Source organism: Schistocerca gregaria, chromosome 6, assembly GCF_023897955.1.
Source record: "Schistocerca gregaria isolate iqSchGreg1 chromosome 6, iqSchGreg1.2, whole genome shotgun sequence".
NCBI lineage: Eukaryota > Metazoa > Arthropoda > Insecta > Orthoptera > Acrididae > Schistocerca > Schistocerca gregaria.
In genome coordinates, this window is record NC_064925.1 from 538,685,537 (window position 1) to 538,699,579 (window position 14,043).

Consider the following 14,043-nt stretch of genomic DNA (forward strand, 5'->3'; position numbering starts at 1 on the left):
TGGGCAGGCGACGTGGCCTACACGTTCTCCCGACTTGGCGCCCACTGACTTTTCCTTCGAGGCAATCTGAACCCTGTTGTCTATGAAACATCCGTTGAGACTGATGAAGAGCTGATAGCGCGCATTATGGCAGCCTCAAATGCTATAGTATACGACAGTCACTCCAACGCCCATGCACGTCGCGCATTCGAGCAGGAGTGCATAATTTCGAGCACTTTTGGTAAAGTACATTTTCGATATTTACATTATTCGAATATTTATTCAAATACCTGTAAGCAGGCTTCCATTTCTAACTGACTAGTGATACGAGCTATCAAAAAATATTCTCATACAAACAGGGTTAAATTTGATTTTTAAGTCTGGTCCTAAGAATTCGTGTCTCGATGCTTCAATTCAACCATAGTCTATCACTTCGAAAAGTTGGCAGACAGGGTTAGTATAACACAGCCAGATCTTAGGAAGGTGGTTTTGATGTTTCGGATTTTGTACATAGTGTCTCTTCACTTGAGTACAATGCACAGAACATTCATACAACGATAGGAAATTGCCAAAAGATCTTGTTTTTGATGTTGTTCAACTCGCGATTCACATTGACCTGAATGTCAGTTATGTCGTGAAAGTGTTGACCATTCATGTGAATATCTGAGCTTTTTCGTTTTGTGGTAGGTTCTTATTGATAACACCAAGTCTCATCACCCATGATGATTTTTTGAAGAAAAGAATCTCCTACGTTTCACACTTCGATCAAGCCACAGCAGGCGACAGTGGATCATTGTTTTTGTTCGGAAGAGACTGGGTGTGCAACGAACATTGCATTCATTTCAGCCTTCTTCAAAACATTCCGGAAAAAGTCTTGAACACTTGATTTACAGATGTTCCTTTTTTCTGTTTAGTGACTTTAACACCCTAAGGCAACATATCCACGACTTAACTCTGTCTGCTTACAAGAAACAGTCGAATGCACGTCTGTTGTTTACAGTTATTAGCTAAAGCTGCAACCCTAGTTATTGTGGTGACATCATATATACGCCAGGAAGAAATTTTCCTGAAACTTTTCCGATGGACTGTGTGTACAGGGTGATTTAGCTGCCCCTCCCACGGGCTTTATGCCACCTGCAACAACTTCAAATACCACATGTAAGATTTTCATATTCTCTCACTTGTTATATGCCAACTGTTCGTCCAACAAAAATTGTGGACACGACCTTCCTGTACGAAATGTATTGCAGTTACATTTTGTACTGGTGTATGTTTTCGCTAGAGGCGATAGTTTTTGACTTATTCAAGCAAAATGCACAAAAATTATCGGCTAACGCGTTTTTCTCGAATAACTCGAAAACAGTTGCCTCCAGCGAAAATGTATCTCAGTATAAAATTTAACGTAATTTAACTTCATTATATTTCCTACGAAAAGGTCCGGTTCATTTTGTCTGTAGGGTTGATAGTTGGGCATAGCGACAGACAAAATATGAGAATCTCGCGCATGGTTTTTAAAGGTGTTGCGGGTTGCATTAAACCTATCGGTAGGGGCAGCTGAATTACCCGACACAACAGAAAGGAACGGAGATGCATTTGGCACCGTCGAGTGCACGGCGCCGCGCAGGAGGGAGTGCGTGCGCGACCGTGGCTGCGGAGTTAGCCACTCGTTGTCCGGCGGGGTTGGGCCAACCGTCCACCCCATCGGCCGCTGCACTTACGACGATGTGGGCAACGGCGGGGGGACAGCGGCTTGTGACGAACGGGGCAGTGGACACGGTACACGCAAGGAGCTGCTCGCGCATAGGACAATGTTGCTCCGGGGCTCCACGTTACGGAGGTCAGCCCCCGCCATCTCAGAAACAGGTAGTGGTCGGGAAGATGGCAGACGCAATGAAGCATAATCGTTACTCTAGAACTGCAGACATTTTCTTCCCAGACACCGTCAGTGGCACCAACCCACTGTATCAAAGTGACAGAAGACTCCGAGATAAACGTGCTAAATGACGCACAGCCAGACGTAAAAAATACCACTCAGCGTTGATATCGGAACCACCCAGACAGGACGAGGACCAAGAGTTCCAACTTCTTGCGCCTCAACGATTGTGAGGATAAAGCAAAAACTCGCATGAAGCAGAGGACATCGCGAAGCGACAGCACCCTGTGCCTACCTCAGGCAATTATGCACCTCTGTAGCCTGACGACGATCTAATGGAGGTGTTTAAAGAACGGAGCGCAGATGGAATGAGCAGTGAGTCTAACCCTGCACCGACGCAAAACCCTCAAACACAGTCAGCGAGGACACCACCTGTTACTATCCAATATTCAGGACTGCACCTGCTCCTGAACAATGAACTGAAAAAACATGTCGAAGGATAGGTCGCTATATGACGTCAAGCATCTTTTTGACACCAAACTGGTAAGTGAAACATATCGAACAAAATATGGGCCTCCACAATGCAGAAGACGTCAACTTTTCTTCCATAGTGCCAGTTATTGCCACTTGCCATCTCGGTGTATGAAGTGCATGGTACAATACCTGTTCAAGGCTTGCAAAAAATCTCTATACCAAAGGACCAAATGTCTAATTTGCCAAGACGAACATTCCACTACGTGTAACTAGAGGATTGCCTCAAGCGTTGTAAAATCGATATTCTATTCTTGAAGGGAATTGTACCTCCACTCCACCTGACCTTCCAGCTTAGGCATTATAGTGCACTACCAGATAGACAGAGATAAAGGCCGACGGAAGCAAGGCCATATGTATCATACGATCAGTCACACACGTTTCTCTAGCGAGAGCACGATTTTCATCTCTGGAAGCAGGTGCAGTTCACATTTCCACAAGTTGTGGAATCATTACAATGGCTGCGGCGCATCCCTGCCCTCAGACGCCGTTTGTCGAGGATGGCCTTCCGTTGATACTTCCTCATCTTGAGAGAATAGAGCTCTGTGTGGATCTCAGCGCTAAGCACTTCCCATGCAGTTCGCACCGTGCCAACCCATGAGGAAACCAGTTGTTTGGCTTGGAGTATGACTGGAAGCCATCACATTCATGCCAGAAGATCCGACTCGTCTCCCGAGCAATGCAGCCCACAGACACGACATGTTGGACATCGCTATCATGAAAAATTTGACTCGATCTGCGCCTTCAGACCATTAATGACTTAATGTCTGATAACAGTCCGGTGGCCGGTATCATCACAGAGGCAAGGAAACATATATTTTCTCGAGCACAACAGACCGCGAACTGGACCAGTTCCAGGCTTTCTTTACATATAATATTCGTCCTCAACAAATCTATCAGCAACAATACTAACAGAGTAATCTGTAACTGTATTGACTGGAAAGGTCAGAAGGATTTACTGCCGGGCTACTAATAGAACTGAGCGGCGCGTTATAGAGTCGAGAGTTTTTATCACTGCTAAGGGACGGAACGCTGACAACAACTCTGTAACCCCGAGGTCCATCCAAAACTTACTCTCTCGGGAGTTGCACTACAAAGTGGTTGAATTCCACCGAGATAAGTTAGAAGGTAAGGTAACTGTTCTCACCTTAAACCAGGGATGAATGGGCTCCAGTCTGGGCCCTCCGAAACCCAAGATCTACGATAGGGACGTTTTCGGGACCAGCGGGTCCGTTTTTTGATCAGCTGGGTAAGACAAAACATTTTGCTACAACTTATGGTACAAAACGTCTTAGTATATGTGGACACCGCCGAAGAGGAGGAGATAGGAATACGACGCCAGGCAGAAGATATCCGATAGATGGCAAGACAGACTGAAGCAGTACTAACGACACCAATGGACGTCCACTCGATTGTCTGATGATGCAACAACCACTAAGACGCTGAACCGAATGGTATAACGAACGAATAGTTGAAGAAGCTGCCACGTAAACCATTGGTGTTGGCAACCCATATTGTTAACAGCTACCTTCCCTTAGGATACATCCTCTCCAACTGGTAGATTGGTCGGATAGAACCACTACCAGATCCGGGGAAGGACCATTGCCAACTGGAAACCCATTGGCCCATCAGCCTCCTGCCGACACCCTCCAAACTGTTGTAACAGACCGTACTCCAACAGCTCCGACTAGCGTTCACCAAAGAGCAAGTGATAAGCCCAGACCACTTCACCTTACAGCCACGCCTGTCAGCCGGACTCCAGCTCCTCTGGGTTACAAAGTACACAGCTCGAAATATGACCCATGGGTAGCGTACGGTGGCGGCCTTTCTCGATGCTGAAAAGGCATATGATCTAGCATTGTAAAATAAAGTGCTCATCAAACTGTATGATATCTCCAACATCCCGGACCACTGCACGAAGGTTAGTAACAGCGATCTTCAAGATAGGCGCTGTTTTTACTGAATTGATGGTCAGCGGTCCAGTATTCAATAATTACCAGAAGGCATCCCTCAAGATGCTGTTCTGCCCCGATTTCATTCGTCCTGCACGTGCGTGTCCTGCCGTTACTTCCACAAGTCGTCCTTGCGCAATTCGCGGACGATACAGCGATCCTTACCAGCAGGCACAGAGTCGATGCAGCGATACGACGCCTCCAACGTCAACATGATCTTATTCAGTTTCGAACAGCCACAAAAAACACATTACCCCAAATACGGAGAAGATGCAGGCCATTATGTTTACTCGGCTTCTCCCCGGACCCAGAGTCTGTCTCACACTCCCTTGGAAAAATCAGGTTAAACACATGGGCGTGAACATCACTTAACACTTCCGGGCTGAGATGCCGTGATCCATACATAAGACTCTCCCCTGACGTTTCGCCTTCGACTGCACAAGGCAGCCTCCGAGGACAATCGGGGAAGTGCAACGAGAGCACGAGTGAATGCCGTATATACACTCCTGGAAATGGAAAAAAGAACACATTGACACCGGTGTGTCAGACCCACCATACTTGCTCCGGACACTGCGAGAAGGCTGTACAAGCAATGATCACACGCACGGCACAGCGGACACACCAGGAACCGCGGTGTTGGCCGTCGAATGGCGCTAGCTGCGCAGCATTTGTGCACCGCCGCCGTCAGTGTCAGCCAGTTTGCCGTGGCATACGGAGCTCCATCGCAGTCTTTAACACTGGTAGCATGCCGCGACAGCGTGGACGTGAACCGTATGTGCAGTTGACGGACTTTGAGCGAGGGCGTATAGTGGGCATGCGGGAGGCCGGGTGGACGTACCGCCGAATTGCTCAACACGTGGGGCGTGAGGTTTCCACAGTACATCGAGGTTGTCGCCAGTGGTCGGCGGAAGGTGCACGTGCCCGTCGACCTGGGACCGGACCGCAGCGACGCACGGATGCACGCCAAGACCGTAGGATCCTACGCAGTGCCGTAGGGGACCGCACCGCCACTTCCCAGCAAATTAGGGACACTGTTTCTCCTGGGGTATCGGCGAGGACCATTCGCAACCGTCTCCATGAAGCTTGGCTACGGTCCCGCACACCGTTAAGCCGTCTTCCGCTCACGCCCCAACATCGTGCAGCCCGCCTCCAGTGGTGTCGCGACAGGCGTGAATGGAGGGACGAATGGAGACGTGTCGTCTTCAGCGATGAGAGTCGCTTCTGCCTTGGTGCCAATGATGGTCGTATGCGTGTTTGGCGCCGTGCAGGTGAGCGCCACAATCAGGACTGCATACGACCGAGGCACACAGGGCCTACACCCGGCATCATGGTGTGGGGAGCGATCTCCTACACTGGCCGTACACCTCTGGTGATCGTCGAGGGGACACTGAATAGTGCACAGTACATCCAAACCGTCATCGAACCCACCGTTCTACCATTCCTAGACCGGCAAGGGAACTTGCAGTTCCAACAGGACAATGCACGTCCGCATGTATCCCGTGCCACCCAACGTGCTCTAGAAGGTGTAAGTCAACTACCTTGGCCAGCAAGATCTCCGGATCTGTCCCCTATTGAGCATGTTTGGGACTGGATGAAGCTTCGTCTCACGCGGTCTGCACGTCCAGCACGAACGCTGGTCCAACTGAGGCGCCAGGTGGAAATGGAATGGCAAGCCGTTCCACAGGACTACATCCAGCATCTCTACGATCGTCTCCATGGGAGAATAGCAGCCTGCATTGCTGCGAAAGGTGGATATACACTGTACTAGTGGCGACATTGTGCATGCTCTGTTGCCTGTGTCTATGTGCCTGTGGTTCTGTCAGTGTGATCATGTGATGTATCTGACCCCAGGAATGTATCAATAAAGTTTCCCCTTCCTGGGACAATGAATTCACCGTGTTCTTATTTCAATTTCCAGGAGTGTATAAGCCATCCAGCGGGCGCCGCTGTCAGTCATGTGACGGCGGCTGTGCTATGATCTGTGATATTTCCAATTTTCTCAGTTGAAATTAATCGTATTTCACGCTGCTGTTGTAATGTTGACATCCATATTTTACCCAGCTTAATGCCTTCATCTTTTCTATTAAAATTATTGAAGTGTTTGGTAATCTCAATTGGCCTCTCTCTACATTCGTGCATAATAATGCGACGTCTTTGCTATGACGGTCGTCTCACTAAACTTCATTTTGATCACCTTTCTGAAACGCATGTTCCGCTACAGCCGATTTATCAATACGTCCGAGGCGTGGTGGGGTGAAAAGGATGAGGAAACTCTTTTCAGACCCACCACGAAAATAAAAGAATGTTTCAGATCCGCAAAAGATAAACGACATCCTCTAGCTACACCAGGTGTCTATAAAATTCCGTGCAGTTGTGGAAAGGTCTATACAGGCACAACAAAAAGGAAGCGTCAACACCCGTCTGGGTGAACATAAAAGGAACTGCCGCCTCGGACATATTGAGAAATCGGCTGTAGCGGAACATGTGTCTCAAGAAGGTGATCGTGAAATAAAGTTTAGTGAGACGACCGTCATAGCCAAGACGTCGCATTATAAAGCGCGAATGTACAGAGAGGCCATTGAGATTGCCAAACACTGCAATAATTTTAATAGAAAAGATGAAGGCATCAAGCTGGATAATATATGGATATCAACATTGCAGCAACAGCGTGATAACCGATTAATTTCACTTGAGAAAGATGGCAATATCAGAGATCACAGTACAGCCGACGTCACGTGATTGACATCGGCGGCCTCTGCATGGCTTATATATACGGCGCTCACTCATGCTCTCGTTGCAGTTCGCCGATTGTCTTCGAAGGATGCCTTCCGCAGCCGATGGCGAAACGTCAAGGGAGAATCTTATGAATGGACCACAGCATCTCAGCCCGGAAATGTTAAGTGATGACAACACCTGCCGTGAAAGCCTTCATTCTATGAACATGGGAGTGATATCGGACCGGAAACTCCTGTTCAGGTACCACGTTCAGGGAAATCGCAACAGCATCCTACAACTACGATCCGGCCATTAATATTACATGGATGATCCTTCTGTGGGATCACTTGTAACAGCAATCTCAAACCGCAACAAACCTTACTAAAGTGATGTCTACGGTTAATCCTTGGAGCACCTAGATGGGCAAAAGTTAGGGATCTCCGTCAGGAACTGCACATGGAGACCATCAGGGTAGTAATCATACGACCAACACAAAAATAGTTTGCTACCACTGAAACTCTAAGGCCCCCTACCAGACATTTTGATTCGCCTCAGAGATATGGCATCATACGTATTAAAGTTCCCCGCGCTCTCATCTAGGCACCCCAACAACATAACGAAGTAATGTATGTTTATAAATAATAAAGAAGAAAAAGTATTGTAACGTTGTGTGACAGAAATGTAAAACCTTTGTGTCAGAGGTGTAGAACCTACTAGAACAGTATGTAACATTAAATGAACTGTAACCAACATCTAAGGAGGTTCAAAGAACCTAGTGTCCAGTGTCCTTTTCAAGCGGAAATAAAGAGAAAATTACCGCTTCACCATTTACATGTAGGAAGTCAAGGTATGTAACGGTAATTTCTCTGTGTAACCATAAAAAAGATCTGTTAGAAGACAATGAAATATATGGAAATCAAAACAGTCAGGGATAAGTAATTTTCCCCTCGGTACAGTCAAAATCAGTAGGAAAACATCCAGACAGTTACGAATTGAATCTCTTTATCCCATTTCCAGTTTCGATTAATGAGATAATCAACTCACAGAACATCACATGAGTGGTTTTACATGTATGACCGATCACGATTTCGAAAATAGCCATTTTTTCACAATATTTAAACATGTAATGTCAAGTTTCCGTTCAATTGGCATTTCAATGAGATAGTCTGATCTTACTCGTCTTAATTGAGATAGACTGGTCATTATCAAAATCAGGTTGGATTATACCTTCATGTCTCAAGGTGACGTATTGTGCCCTGGTGATGATGTTGTGAATCGAAACTGGGTGAACAGTAAAGACCTTAACTAAGCACCTGTTAGAGTGTTTTTAGATACGACTGTCATTAAATGGGCTATGATGAGGAAAATCGTGTTAGAAAATATGAGCCGTGGTAAAAATTGCTGTTTTGAAGAGCGCGCCGCAGCGGGTGGTGTGTAGCAGTCGTCCTCCGTTTTTGGCGGTCGCGCCGCTGTGGCAATCGCAGCTTTGGTGTCTCCCTCTGGTGGAAAAGGGGAAAGGTTGCCTGTTCATGTGCATTTCAGGGGCGCTATGAGCGTGCCAGTTGGTCAGTCTGGGTGAGTCTGGAGTCAGTCTGGGGTCAGGCTCTCGTCCCTAGCTTCCTAGTCTGTCTCTAGTCCGAATTTGTGAGGCAATTAGTGTCTGTCTGTAATCAGGACTGTTAGTATGCCTTTCGTTCGGATCAATCTTTAAAGCCGGATAAATGAGTCTTTTCCACTAAGCCCCGACCGAGTGGTCGCCCGGTCGGGGCTTAGTTTCTGCATCTGAGTCTGCGCGTTAGGCCGCCAGTATGCTCGAGTTGCTTAGGCAATGGTCATTGGCGGTTTGATCGATCGGTTGGTCGGTCGCGCACTAAGACAAAAGATAACTTTTCCGCATTTGACGTCGCCATGTGAGTCCAGTGGTCCGAGCCGTAGAGCGAGGGGTTGTGGCTTCGCTGCCGACACGAGAGCAACAGGAGTCAACTCACGACATAGGAGTAGCCGGTGCGAGCTGTGACGCCGTGAGACGGGAGATCGGCGCGCCTTCCTGCGTCCGTTGAAGCGGCTGGCAGCGGACGGCTCGGGAGAGCGATTTGGGGATGCTGCACCATGTCTTCTCCAGAAATCACAGTTTATTAGAAGTTAAGTGATTGGTGATATATTGTTTCATTTACTTGTTAAATTCTACTATTTTCTTGGTGAGGTCACCAGTCGCTTTGTTTTGGGGTCGTCCCACCATTCTTCTCCGTTTGCCCACTCGCGGGAAGGTGGTTATTTATGAATTGGGTGGTCCGTTTTTCCGGCGTGGAGTAGGGGAGGGTTAGAGCAACCTGCGGTTCCGGTTGTTCGGTAATCTCCCTATCAATCTGCCGTACGGTAGTAGCTGCCACTGTCATGTTTGTCGGATTCGGTGTGTTTACGAATTAATTGCTAGGAGTGTAACGGCCTAGTTCCTGAAATTGTTATTATCTTGCCTATCATCTTGAGAAAAGGTATATGTGTACTGTAGAGCATGTTAACTCGTTTGGCTAACTTTGTATAATTTTACATACGATTGCATTTCATGGGCTTTTATTGAAATGGTCATTTTAGTATATAAAGTTTGTCACCCTTCCACCGTAAGACTTTCCTTAGAAGTTAATATCAGGTTGCACCTTCGGTGGTAAATTAATTGTTTCGTACCATTTCCATCCCTCCTACGGGGTGCATAGTTTGTGTGATTGTGTGAATTTTTAAAACTTTTTAGTTTAAAGTAATCTGGTGTGCTACAGATTTGCACCAGTGTAGTCTTTCCAAAGGTTGTTGTGAGCTGTCGTGACTACGGCCATGTCAAAAGCGACTGGTAAGGTTCTCAGCCCGACAGCTCTTGCACTCAAAAATTTATTTCATTCTGCCTCTGAATAAGTTGTAACTTGATATTTAGAGGGTGCTTTCTGCTTATAATTTTAAATCTGTTTCTTTTCCTTTTAAATGCTTTTAGAAATAAAATTTTCATTTGTTAAAAGCAATTTGATTATGATTTCATCAGTTACTCTCTGGCAAGTATTTCCAAGCTCAGATATTGTGATAAAATGTGTTAATGTTCTTGATGAATCGCTAGTTAACAACATAAAATTTTAAGAATATTCTTTGAAGATTACATCCACGATTCACAACCAAATGTAGATTCATGGCCGGCCGACGTAGCCGAGCAGTTCTAGGCGCTTCAGTCTGGAACAGTGTGACCGCTACAGTCGCAGGTTCGAATCCTGCCCCGGGCAGGGATGTGTGCGATGTCCTTAGCTTGGTTAGGTTTAAGTAGTTCTAAGATCTAGGGGACTCATGACCTCAGATGTTAACTCCCATTATGCTCAGATCCATTTGTAGTTTCGTGGTTCTACGTTAAAGATTACGAAGGCATACGTATTCATTTTGTGTGCCACTATGTCATCTCTACATGTAGGGAAGTACCAGTAAGTGTTCTTGTACTCTGGGACCCTCGGCGTGTTTCTTGAGAAAGCAAATGTGGAGAATGTCAACCTGTTGAATATTCACTCGGGAGAAGGGCATAAGAGTTTCTCGGGTAAAGGGCCACCCGGAGACTGTCGAGTGCGTGGCTGTGTGAGTGTGTGTGTGTGAGCTCTCCATACCAGTACAGTAGCTGCGGCGGACAGAGCACAGAGCCTAGGGCCGCCCGCGGGCAAACTCCCCGCACAGGGGCGCCGGCCGGCCGCGTCAGCTCGAGTGCCCTCCCTGGTCCCACAAGTGCGGCCGACCTCCGCCCGCTGCGCTCTGCCATCTACCGCCCACACGTTTGCCTAAGCAGGGCCTCGAACTCAGTTTCCGCTGCATCAAAGTGATCGACCTGCCCCAGTGATTCCGTTTACACCTGTTTCAGGATGCTGCTCGAATTAATTATCCGTGTTCATACGAGGGTGAGTCAAATGAAAAACTCAAATATTTTTTAAATATTATTTATTGTGCAGAAGTGGTACAAAGCTGTATCAGTTTTCAACATAATCTCCCCAACGGTCAATGCAGGTCTTCCAGTGCTTGCGAAGTGCCTAAATTCCTTTTGAAAAATATTCTTTTTTTAATCCGTGCAACCACTCGTGCACCGCGTGGCATACCTCTTCGTCAGAACAGAACTTATTTCCTCTCATTACGTCTTTGAGTGGCCCAAACATATGGCATATGGAGATCACTTGCGGGGGGGGGGGGGGTGGAATTGGAAAGTCTATAACAAAGGGCTGTCCCCAGGGTTCCGTGTTAGGGCCCCTGTTTTGGGACATCCACATGAAGCCATTACTAGACACCTTACAACAAAGTGAAGAAGTGCTAGAGGTGATAGCCTATGCAGATGACCTCCTCCTGTTGGTCGGCGGACGTAGCCGCGAAGACATAGAACCCAAAATAGAATGTGCCCTAAACAAACTACAGCTATGGTAAACACTCAAATGACGATATCACCAATCTAGTTACCTACTTGCTATTAAAGGGACAATTAATCCGAAACCTGACTGTACGAATCGACTGCTCGCCATTTCTTCGGCGACGTGACACACGATACCTGGGCATCATCACTGATGAGAAGTGGAACTTCGGGAAACACACTGAAACCGTAACTCAGAAAGCCCTTCAAACATTAAACAATCTAATATCCATTGGACATAAAAGATTTCATCTCCCCCCTCCCCTCACCTCATAAAACTATACCGTAATAGCATATTATCATCAATAGTGGGTTACGGCTCGGGAGTCTGGGCACACAGGCTCACGAGGGTTGTGCCCGCCATGCCAGTGAGACGGGTTGAAAGGAACATGGTACTCAGATCCATGGGGGCTTATGGAACATCACCAGGGGGAGCACTATTGGTCATAATGGGGCTCTGCCCCTTGGACATCAAAATTAAGGAGCAGGCCGCGTGGTTGTGGGCTAAGAAAGGAAATGTAACGAAGAGATTTTAGGCACTGGGGCTAGGGACAAGGGTGAAATTCGGCAAAGGGGTGAACAACTCTGACAATAACTATGGAAGACGGATGAAACAGGGCCTAGGAAATATGAGCTTATTTCAAACATTAGGGAACAATTAAAAAATAAATACTTCGAACGCACCAGAGGACTAATCCATTTTCTCACTGGACATGAACCTTACTCGACATACTTCTGTCGGTTCGGGAAAAGGGCCACACCCGCGTGTGAATCTAGTGAACCGGAGGTCACTCCCGATCATGTGATTCACGAGTGATCCTCTTCAATGATGTTGCTTCCACACTACGTGACCGACTACCTAACCATGACGCATACCAACTCATAAGACAACGAGACACTTTTCAAACTCTAAATAAACTAGCAGACGAGGTATCACGAAAAGTGTTAAACGAATACTTGAGAGAAATAAGTTAACATAAATTAAAATAAAACTAGATAAATTCTAATACCAAACACGCGCCCTACTCCTATACCACCTGCGCTTGGATAGACCGACTTCAATAGTCTGGAATGCGCCACGTGCGGGACTAGGCGGAGTGGGGAATAACGTCACGGACTAGACGATGCACCGGAAACGACTTAGGTTAGATTTAGTTAGTAGAAATTAGATTAGGAAATTAGTATTAGGAACCTGCAGCGAATAAGATCCTGGCCTGCCCAGTGTCAGTGGCACGCCCATCGGGATTAGCTCGATGGGCAAGGCAATAAAATAGGTTCATATATAAATATATATCTGACACATTTCTGACGCTGCTGAAAGTAGATTTAGTTAATATCTTAGGAATTAAATATTAATACTTGTAAGAATAGCTACCCATTGTAATTAGAGTATAGCTGTAGTTCACAATACACTACATTGTAATTAGCTGCAAATTGTATCTAACAAACTTACAAATTAATACCCACTAATCATATAATGAAGTGGGGTATATTGTATAAATATTATTATTGGTGGTTAATACGGAATTTTTTTAAAAAAAGAAGACCTGGTGAGTATGGGGGATGAGGAAGACACTAAAAATGCAGGTCTATGATTGTTGCAACTTTTGTACGATCAGTGTGGGGTCTTGTATTATCATGTTGCAAAAGGACACCTGATGACAGCAATCCACGTCGCTTGGATTTGATTGCACGGCGCAGATGTTTTTTTAGGAGATCTGTGTATCATGCACTAGTGACAGTGGTCTCTCTAGGCATGTAATGCTCTAAAATGACGCCTTTATCGCCCCAAAAGAGAGTCAGCATAACCTTCCCTGCTGATGGTTCTGTTCGAAACTTCTTTGGTTTCGGTGATGAGGAATGGCGCCATTCCTTGCTCGCTCTCTTCGTTTCCGGTTGGTGGAAGTAAACCGGGGTTTCGTCCCCAGTAGTGATTCTTGCAAGGAAGCCGTCACCTTCTCGTCCAAAACGCCGAAGAAGTTCTTCACAAGCATCAACACGTCGTTTTCTCATTTCAAGAGTCAGCACCCATCTTGCAGGCACTTTGTGAAACAGGAGCACATCATGCACAACGTGGCGTGCTGACTCATGTCTAATCTGTAAACACGCTGCAGTGTCATTCAGTGTCACTCGGCGGTTTTCCTTTACTGTGGCTTCAACTGCTGCAATGTTCTGTGGAGTCACAACTCCTTGTGCCTGACCTGGACGAGAAGCATCTTCCATTGAAGTCACACCAATTTCGAACTTCCTGCTCCACTCGTAGACTTGCTGCTGTAACAAACATGCATCACAGTACTGAACATTCATTTGTCGATGAATTTCACTAGGTTTCACATATTCACTACGCAAAAACCGAATTATTAGAACCCTCTTCTTCCCTGGTGCAAGTCACAAGTGGGGCGGCATCTTTATACTAATACTACGACGATATGTGTACATCTGCACTATGCTGCAACCCACAGGCCGCTCTGCACGCTGTTTGTAGCACGCTTACCAACTTGCAGGATAAGGGCGTGAAATTTCGATTTGTTATTACAGATTTAAGGTTTTCATATCACTCACCCTCGTAGTTGTACGTGGGC